The sequence below is a fragment of the Pinus tabuliformis genome, chromosome 5_1 (assembly GCF_031772625.1).
Source record: "Pinus tabuliformis cultivar Carrire ecotype Pingquan chromosome 5_1, CPIR1, whole genome shotgun sequence".
Lineage (NCBI taxonomy): Eukaryota > Viridiplantae > Streptophyta > Pinopsida > Pinales > Pinaceae > Pinus > Pinus tabuliformis.
Genome location: NC_142305.1, coordinates 429,394,010 through 429,405,045, shown reverse-complemented (window position 1 = coordinate 429,405,045; position 11,036 = coordinate 429,394,010). Strand labels below are relative to the sequence as shown.

At 35.1% G+C, this 11,036-nt stretch overlaps 2 non-coding genes across 2 annotated transcripts; both read left to right on the top strand.

Annotated features, from left to right (window-relative positions):
* Nucleotides 1-10,391: 10,391 nt before the first annotated feature.
* On the top strand, nucleotides 10,392-10,472 carry TRNAL-CAG (transfer RNA leucine (anticodon CAG)). Its single transcript has one exon. It is a non-coding gene; the product is annotated as a tRNA-Leu (tRNA).
* A 91-nt stretch (nucleotides 10,473-10,563) lies between these two features.
* TRNAR-CCG (transfer RNA arginine (anticodon CCG)) lies at nucleotides 10,564-10,636 on the top strand. The gene has a single exon. It is a non-coding gene; the product is annotated as a tRNA-Arg (tRNA).
* Nucleotides 10,637-11,036: the final 400 nt, after the last annotated feature.

The window sequence follows — 11,036 nt, the reverse complement described above, 5'->3', positions numbered from 1 at the left end:
GGGAATTGTTAGGTAAACTTGACTCAGGATAGAGTCAAAGTTGACCAGGTTAAACAGTGATGGTTTTGGGGCACATGGTATTGTGCACCCATAGTATTCTGCTCGTGGTATTATATGTAATGGAGCTTATAAAAGGTTGGAATGAATTCATTGTAATGCAAGACCTGGAGGTGAGCGGTGAAGGCTCACTTGGTCAGATTGGCCAAGGTTTTGGCCAATGCTAATAATATCTTATTAGGTTGGGTTTTTCCCCGATAGACATTTGTGTTTATGTGTTTTTGGTTGTTTCTGGTTATTTTTATATTTATTCCTCTCGGTAATTATTTATGTTATGCAGTAAATTACTTAACACTTAGCAGTCCCTCTGATAGAAATGTGACAAACTACATGATTCTTCACTCCATCGAGGATAATTCTCTTTGCCTTCGCCATTTATGCCTTGTACTTCTTCAACAGATTTGGATCTGCAAGCCCAGACACCACGCTGTCAACATAGTTCTTGAGAACATGCTCATCTAGAAGGATTGACATTCTCACCTTCTAGATGACGTAGTTGGATGCTCCATCCAACCTGTCCTGATCTCTCAACCCACTGGTTTCCATCTCTGCCCCGAAAATGTTGAACTGCTCCTCTCTTCTTCTTAATGATGTTGCTCAACCAATAAGAAAAAAGACTTATTGGTGAGAATTCTACTAAGGAAAAAATTCCCCACTGTGCTTTTCTTCTCTTCTGACATTTTTCTGCCTAGAAAAACGGCCTACAGAAAAATTGCGTCCCACCAGCTCTTCCTCACGCTGAGGCTTCAGCCGTGCTCCCTCTACCATGACAAGATTTTGATCTAGAAACCTTTCTCTCTGTCAACTCACTCAGAGAGAGACTGCCTCAAAATTCAGCCCTCCAGCTAGGACTGTGCAAACCTCTCTAGGGATTCGAACTGTTGCCTCCTGCAACTATTCTGACCTCCTTCTCTGCTCGGTGTTGGGTTCTCTGTCATTGTTCTTCTTATCTCACCTGCACTCACTCTGAAGCCTCAGTGTGAGGAAGAGATGGTGGGACACAATTTTTCTACAGGTTGCTTTATAGCGCAGAAAGACGTCAGAAGAGAAGAAAAGCACAATGAGGGATTTTTTCCTCAGTAGACTTCTTTCCAAGAAGTATGTTTTCTTATTGGCTGAGCAGCAGTAGTAAGAAAAAGAGATGAATCGTTCGACATTTTCGTGGAAGAGATGGAAACTAGTGGGCTGAGAGATCAGGACAGGATGGATGGGGCATCCAACTATGTCATTTGGAAGGTGAGAATGTCGTTCCTTCTAGATGATCATGCTCTCAAGACCTATGTCGACAACGTGGTGGTTGAGCCTACAGATCCATATCTTCTGAAGAAGTACAAGGTAGAAATGGCAAAGGAAAAGAGAATGATACTCGATGGAGCAAAGGATCATGTAGTATGTCACATCATTAGCAGAGGGACTACTAAGGATATGTGGGATGCGTTGTCTATTATGTATCAGGGATCTTCCGAGCAACAAAATATGTACTTAGAGCAGAAATTGAGATCTTCACAAATGTAGAAGGGGGAGCATGTAGATTCATTCCTCACGAAGCTTTAGGAGACCGAGATGAGTTATCAGTTGTGGGATCTACACCTCAAGATTCAAATTTATTCAGACTGGCCCTTAATTTTGTCTCAGATGAGTAGCAAGTCGTTGTCTAGAATATCCTAGGCAGGGAAAATTTGTCAAATTGGGATGAAATGTGAGTAGCTCTCAAGCAATAGGAGTCGAGGAGAGACTTGGTCAAGTGTAAACTTGACGGAAGCAACAGTAGTGGGTCGAAGCCCAAGGAGGCAGATGAGAATGCAGCCCTTGCATTGAAGGGGCAACAAGAGTAGTGGAGAAGGAAGAAGAACGTCTCGAAGATCAAATGCTTTAGGTGTGGTGAAATGGGTCACTACGCAACACAGTGTCCTATCAGAAATAAGGACAAAGATGAGAAAAATGATCTGAACGCTGCACCCTCAAAGATTGAGGAGGATGATTTCACCATGACAACTAAGATACCTCCAAGAGGGAGGTGGCCTGATTTGGAGTTGTAGTTTGAAAAGGCTACAGATGGGCAGGATCCTTGAGGAGCCCACCTCTTGGATCAATTCCTTGCTACAGGAGCTCAGATCAAGAGTAGCAATATGGACGAAGTGTCAGATGGTGCAGAGGAGTGTTGGAGCGACATATGCAATGGCTAGAACACCAAGTCTGAGCAACATAGTGCAATGTTGCAGCAGTGCAAGGAGGCACAATGCAGTAGCAACCGCAGCGCAATATCTTGAGAGGGGCATTGTGGAACAAGCAACAGTCAGATCTTCATCATCGAGATGCATCTATGTTGAACACTTGTTCAGTAATTTGGGATTTCTTTCCGTCGTTGATACAATAGTAACAACATTTTATAGTGCAAAGGCAGTTGGCAGTGGCAGTGCCAGCAGCAGCACAGATGCAGAATTTCAGAGGGAATTGCAGTACGGATATAGTGTTGACAGTGGTAGGGTCAAAAGTAGTACATATGCAACATTTTCACAGTATTTGGTGGATAACATGTCATAAATCAGTAGCACAGAGGACAATGTTATGAAGTCAGGGTGATGCTTCAGTGGGAGGAATTTGTTTGAGCACATTCCTCGCTAAGAGGGAGTGTTGATTTATGGTAGCATCAGATGTGCTCTAAGTATCAAATTTTGCAGGGAGGCTTGGGCACATGTATTCCAAAGAAACTAGAAAGTGTTTTGGGAAATTCCACCTAGAGACAGTTTTATTAAAATAATTAATTATTTTTAATAGGGTCCTAAGTCTAAACTTAGGAAAATAAAATAATTAATGGGTATTAATATAACTGTGGGTGTAACTTCTAGAAGAAGACGAGGGTCAAGCAGAAATGATCTTAACGATTGATTAGCTTCTAATTTGGGCCATTGAATGTCAACGAGAAGATTATTTAAGGAGGCTTGAGGGTCATTTGGAAGTTCAGAAGATCGAATTTTTGAAGCAGAGTAGCTACCGGAAGAGAAATTCGAAGTGAGCTTTTGTAGTGAGGGGTAGGGATAGTATCCGAAGGGAAATATTTCCCAGTGAGAGGATACTTAGTAGAGAAGGCAGATGGAGATCTAGCAGTGGCAACGTTGAGCCAGAGGGGTTGACGCAAAGTCACACAAAGGCAGCGCAGAAGCCAAGAGGGAGTCTGAAATTTGCAAAGGGAATTTGAGTTTCAGAAGCCGAGAGCCGGGGTGTAAGACTGGGAGGCAGAAATCGAATCACCTAGGAAAACAATCGACCAGCTAGAGGATTGATATTTCCCCAGTAAGCTTGACACTGGGCTAACACAGACACTGCGCAGAGGCATCCAGAAAAGCCGAGGGAAATGTTTCTAGGAGGTTGGATCAGCCAGGATTTTGAGTGATAATATGAGGTAATCTCACAAATCTCTCTATCCGGATTATTCTCTGTAACTGGATTGCTGGGAAGGCTTCCATAGATGTATTCAGATTTTACTATTGCATAATAATAAAACTGTCAGAGTTGTTTCATCGATTTTCCCGTATTGAGTTTTTCCACGGACGTTTATCCAAAAACAACTGTGTCATTTGGGTCTATCTTTCTCTATTGTTCAATTTCTTGTTTCAACATATTATTTAATGGTATAGGTTGCAGTGTATGTATTTCGATGTTTGTCATAGGAAACTGCAAATAACATGTTCATGTAAATCTAACAAGTACGATAAATATCATCAGTTGTCGCAGTAGGGATTACGCTTTAATGAATTTTCACTAATATCCATGGTAAAGTAGAGGTGAATATCCATGATTAATAAACATGTTTTATTGTAAATTTATTATAAGTATTAAGTTGGTATGTGCTTATTAATTAAATTAAAATATGGTTATGGAATCTTTAATTTAATTTATATGCTAAAATGGATTTTAATTTATAGCTACTATTTATATGTTATATTTTAATGTAATATGTATATTATGATTTCTTTTATCTAAAAAATTGATTCTAATTTTATTAATAAAAACAAAAATACAATATAACATCCAAGATCGGGGTGTGTACGAGACCCTCAACGCAATTAAGGCAATTAATGGGGGCGCCTTGAAAGAGAAACCCACCACCCTCCACATGCATGGCATGGATGGAAGGGTCACCTCAGGCAAATGGGAGAGTAATATGTATGCGGGTGGCAGAAGGGGAAATCATTCTCGATGTAAGTTATCGAGTGATTTCATGCAGGGGTCGAAAACACAGACATTGGACCTGGCTTAAAGGAAGGTGGTGGACGGAGGTACCAGTTGTGGAGAAAGGCAAGCACTGGTGCGCACTCGTCCGCCCATAACACTATTTATTTGGTATGTATTTTGTTCCCTTCCCCTTTCCTCCATGACGAGAGTCTGTTGGACATGTGATTTGGGTTGGCCTGGTATGAGACTATGGGGTTTTGAGGGTCCGGGTCCTGCCCTGTTAGTGCTTGCGTTAGGTTGGGGGTTAAATTATAGGTATTGGCCTGGAAGCGTCTATGTTTTAGTGCAGTTCAGTATTTGGCTATCCCAATGGGGGATAATCATAGCCCGTCACCTTTACTCTTCCAGTAGGAAGAAAGGCAGCGGGATGCAAGAAGTGGGCAGGGTGGGTCTGCAGGGTTGGGGATTAGAAGGCATGCGTCCCGCCTAGATATTGTATGAATGGATTTGTGAATTTATATATGATAATGGGTCTAAGCAAAATTGTGTGTTCGTAATGCCCGGCCTGCTCGCGAAGACTGTGCCCATGGCTCCGCATCTGAGTGAGGTTGACCCAGCTAGGAACTGGGCAAGTTTAGCAAAGTTTTGGACCGTTGGTTGCTGGAATCCTGAGTGGAATTGGGATGAGGGGGTGCAGGGTAATTGGGGGCGAGGGAATTATTCTTTAGATGTGATTTTGTAATAGCCTTGGGAGGGAAAACCTTTGAGTCACACCCACGTGAAATGGTATGTGTGGCATCAAGCCCATAATTCTGAACACTGGTTGGAACCTTTGTTTGTTTCCGGAAATCGTGTTAAACTTTGTTATGAAACTCGGGAGGCTGACACAAACCATTTTTTGGTTTTACAGGTGTATGTTGGTCTCTGGACATGTGAACAAGTAGGCAGTGAAACTCACCATTCGAGCGGCTCGGGGCTTATACCACCCGCGAGCACCCAACATCACATATCATCAAGTAGTGAGACGGTCACCATGGTTTGTGTGGCGGCTCGAACTTGAATCCCTGCCAGAAAGATAAAGGAAGATAGGAAGAAGGGCAATCCAACAACCCTAGGGGCAAGCCAAGGGGCCGCAAATTGACTATTATCATGATCAATGAAGCCGCAGAAGCTTATCACGAGGGCATAGACGAAGAAATTCAGAAATTGATAGAGGAATGGGAGGTGGATTTGAACCATCAGGCAGGATCCATGGAGATGGAAGCAAACGATTGGCTCTTGGTGCCCGATCCAAGGCATACCCGAGGCCGAGTGATCCAGTTCAAACATACGATGCTCCTCTGCTGGTCAATGAAAGGAATTTTGGGAAATACCCTAGAACAAATTGCTCTGAATACAACCACCATAATGCAGGCATTCCCGGACTACAAGTAGGACTTCCAGAAGCTCATGTTTCAAATGCAGAAGTAGGATGGGCACCTCCAGTGCATTGAAAATCACTTGCCTTGCATTCTGTCATCGACTGAACTCCCAGGGTCGAATGCAAAAGACCTGACTCCAGTGGAATCTGCTTCAGCTGAGGAAGCAGAAGAATGAAAATGATGTCTTTTTTGTAGTTTTTGATGCGATAACTTTTACTTTTACTTGTAATTACAGTCATGCCAATAGGCAAGTAGATAGTGTGATAAACATAGACATACAATCATATATTGCTTGGTTAGAAAGACTCAAGACTTATCGTTTTTGGATGGCATACCATGTCGTTAGGTGGCCAACAAACTTGGTTTCCCACAGGGCAAGTTGAAGCCACCTAACTATCTTCAGAACTAGTTGTAACTTGTTAAATCAATAGAAAAAAGAGGTACTACCAAGCTTAACAAAAAATTAATTACAATATAACAAATTGAATTTTATTATTAATTAAAGTAAACATTTAAATATTTGCACTCATTCAAAGACATTACAACATCTCCCACAATCTACATAAAAATGAATAAGAAATAAATAAAATTGTTAAATAAACCTTTTGTTAATTATTCTTCTATCTACATACAAATAAATAAGAGAGAGATAAAATGGTTGAATGAATCTTTTATTGATTGTTTGTCTCTCGTTCAAAACGAGCACTTTCTATTTTTTAACATCATAATCACTAAAACAATTCAATGTATCGTTTTTCCTATAGCAAAAATATGCTAATATTACATTAGATTGAGAAAAAGAGAAGTTTTATATTTAGATAGAAGTTATACATATGTCCACGGTGTCTTGGATAGACGGTGATCGGGTGCTCTGTTAAGACACTCCTTGATGTGAAGTTACCAGTTCAATTCCTCATCCATATCACGGTGATATATTGGACATAATGAAAATGTAGTCCCACCAAGCTTACAAAAAATTTTTATACTTATGAAAACAAATCTTCTCACTCATAAATTAGTAAGAAAAATTTCCCATACTTAAAAGTTGGTGGGAATCATAAACCTTAAATAGGGGAGTACTACCCATTTAAGTGATATTTGGCACGAATACCATAGACAGGCCATCGTATTCACGAATCAGAAGAGAACTTATATTGTGGTACTTAAAAGTTGGTGGGAATCATAGACCTTAAATAGAGGAGTACCACCAATTTAAGTGATATTTGGCACGAATACCATAGACGGACCATCGTATTCACGAATCACAAGAAAACTTATATTGTAGTATGATACTCTGTGGGTTGGTTAGATATTGGAAGTTCATATTTGGTTCTAAAAGGAGGGCGTCTTTTATATTTTAAATTACAAATATTTAAAGAAGTTGTCTATAATGCGACTTTTTGGAGATTCCGGTGACGGAATCCGGCGGAAAAAATTGAGGTTAAATCTTGATTTGTATTATTTAAATGGTTTTTTAACTGCATAATTGGATTCAACACCCTGAAAAACCCCTGGGACGCTTTGATTGTGTAGAAACTAGCTATCAAACTTGCGATTCCAATAAATTGCTGCTGGATTTTGACCGGAAAAACCCACCGGAAAAGCTTCCAAAAAGTCGCATTATAGACAACTGCATATTTAAAGTCACATATGTGTGAAGTGATATTTATCCATTTTATATTTGAAAATTTATTAAATATCAATTTAAATTTATCTTAGTTTTATATTTATTAAGTGTGGAGGGGGTCCAATCTCTAAAGGTGCAAATTTTTGTTCTAAGTGTAAAATCTAAGGAATCACTTATGGTTCACACCCAATCTAGGCCACACCGACCCTTAACATAGATGGATTTTTGCCCACAAAATTCTGAACTAGTGACTTTCATATCACGGAGTGCCTTAACAATACACTCCATCACCATCTATTCTATGGCCCTTGGGCTATTTTATTTTATTTTATTTTTATTTTTATGTAATTTGAGCTAGTTAAAATGTTTTAATTAATAATTTATTATTTTGTTTTATTTTTTTAAATTAATTTAATTTTTACTATTATTATGTAATTTGATCCAATCTACATGACATAATAAAACAAAACAAAACATGACATTATAATATTTCTTCTATATTTAATTAATAAATAGAAAATGGTGATGAAAAAAGAAAAAATTAGAAAACTAAAACAACAAAAAAATATAATAAATTTTAAAAATAAAGAAGACATAGTTATATTGATCTTATAAAATAATACAAAATTATATTAATTCTATAAAATATATAATAAAAAAAATACAAAATTATATTAATTCTATAAAAATATATAATAAAAAAATTACAAAACTTTGTAATTTTTTAAGATACAAAATATTTCATGTTTTAGAAGATAAAATCTAATTTAAAATTAACCCGATGAAAATTAAAGTTTTTTAAAACCAAAATATGATTATATAATATGCAATCATATCAACAAACATTTTTTAACATTAAGAATTACTCAATTGGTTGAGCTATCTACCCAAAACATATGGTCAATAAAAAAAAGTCATAAAATCACAAATTCAAATATAAATCAACTCCCCCAAAATTACCACTTGCGATTATCATTAGTGATTAAACCACCTCCATTTATGTATTCTAAGAAAAAAGGAAAAATACCTTTAAAAATAATATAATAATAATAAAAAATTATACCATTGTACGTGACATCCTTGTAATATTGTATTCAAAATGCAAATATTCCAATACTGCTAAGATGTTGAAAGTCCTTTATATCATGTATTTTGAATTATGAACCATTGTCATTCAATGATATTATAAAGTAAGGTTTTAACACCCCGTATTTCAAATTTAAGAAGTCTTGTCCTCTTGATGATGTGTATAGTTTAATATTACTCATCTCTTCATTCACATAACAAAATGTTTATAAATGTTTATATATATATATATATAGAAATTAGGATGTTGTAATTGAAATTCATATTAATCATTTATATTAAATTTATTTATATTAAAAAAAACTATGTAGGATAATTGTTATGTTGAGAGGGGCTTTACAATCTAATAAAAGAACGATATTATCATGTAATGCTATATTTAAAAATAGTAAAATGATAATTTAAATTAATAAATAGTAATAATAAAAAAAAACAATAGTATAAAGAAGAAATGTAATTTCATGGAGATAACATAAATGTATTTTCTTCACTATATTGAGATAACACGAAATAATATTATTGATATTACATTATGGGTAGTTCATAATTTTATATCTTCTTTATATATAGAAAAATAAAGTAATTTAAATTAAAAAAAATCTTATAATTTCACTTTCCATAACTAAGGAGATGTGTAAATTATTTTATTTCTAATATGGAGTTGTTGTATAAGTTTTTAAAAATATAAATAATAGGACAAGTTTAACATAGGTTATAAATAAAATATTTCAATAAGAAGGTTGAGTAAAAGATTTTAACATGAAACATATATAGAGAGGGGAAAGATTGAGGGAATTCTCATTCCATTAATAGTTGCTTTCTAATTCAATGGATGAGGGATATGGGATATTTGTAATTTTTTGAATCATTAATATGGATTTGATATGTGATAACTTTGAAAATATTAACAATAAAAATAATTAAATGTATGCATATATGGAAAATCTCTCTCTCTCTCTCTCTCTCTCTCTCTCTCTCTATATATATATATATATATCAACTACATATATATTATACCAACCTAGATCCGTCTTAACTCCTAATCTACCAAATCCCAGGAGGGATCAAATCTCTTTTCACTCTAAAAAATGTTTACATCTCAAGAGATTTGATCCCTCTCGTTCTTGGGTTTAGATGGATCTAGTCTTATTATTTTGATATAATTTATCTTTATGTGATTTAAAATAAATATGTTATGAATAATATTTTTTAAGGTGGAATGGATTTAAGTGTTATCATAAATCACTATAGATCTATTTCATTTTTTTCTCAAGATGCAAACTTGAAAAAGAAATTGTATCTCAAGTGATTTGATTTGTCTTATCTCCAGTAGATCTTTAATTAAGATCCATCTAGATAATTAGGAAAGAGGGTTTAAATATATTTTAAAAGTAATTATAACTTTTTTTCTTTTAGATTTAATTAAAATAAAATATTATAAATAAAAAAATAAAATATTTTGATTATGAAATGAGTTATGGTTTTTGGGCATGTGATATTGATAAGCCATGGTATGTAAGTTTACTGTAAGTTTATATGTGTTTATTAATTAAATTTAAATATGAATATGAATTATTATTTTAATTTATATGGTAAAATAGATGTTAATTTATAAATTCTATTTATATATTTTAATGGGATATGTATATTAGAATTTTCTTTTATCTAAAAATATAAATAAAATATGTTCTTAATTTTATTAATGAAAACAAAATTACAATATAGCCAATTAAATTTTATTATTTCTATTATTAGCTTTTTTATTTTTTATTTTTAATTATTTTTTAATTGTGTTGATATAGACTCTACATTTTTTTAACTTTTTATTATTTTTTAATTACATGAACATGTAAATATGTACAAACAAGCATTTATATCACTACAACATTACTTATAATAAACTATAAAAAAATCTCTCAACACAATAAAATATTTTTTATATTAAAAACAATAAAGTATATCTCCACGTGTATGTGGACACAGTCAATGTTATATTTGATAAAATGAAAATTCATCCATCATGTGTCAAGATGGCCGAGTTGGTCTAAGGCGCCAGTTTCAGGTACTGGTCCGAAAGGGCATGGGTTCGAATCCCATTCTTGACAATGTTGTTTTTGTTTCTCAAACATTTTGGACATAACTTGCCTTTGATATAGTATTAGTTTACCGTTCCAGTGTATATGAAGTCACATGTTTGATCGCGTGGCCTAATGGATAAGGCGCTCGCCTCCGGAGCGGGAGATTGTGGGTTCGAGTCCCACCGTGATCGTGCCATTTGTTGTCTTCGTGAACATATGTCGAGCCTTTTCCAAAGGTGATTTATGGGCCTTGTTGAACACATTTGTTCATTGATCAAAGTGATTTTTCCATTTAAATGTGTTCATTCTTCGATGAAGTGGTGTTATAAGGTGAGTCTTTTGGCTTTGATTTTGGTGATAGTTTTCCAGGGTGAATATTTTGCTTTGTTGAACACAAGTATTAATTGTTTAAATTATTTTTCCATTGAGTTATATGTGTTTGCTATGGGGCATGGTCCAACCAATGGGGTGACTTTTTTACGTTGTTAACTTAATTCTACTGATAATTTTTCATGGTGATTTTTTGGCCTGGTTAAACACAAGTAAAGGTGACTTTTTGACCTTGTTAAGTTAATTCCATTGTCCAAAGAG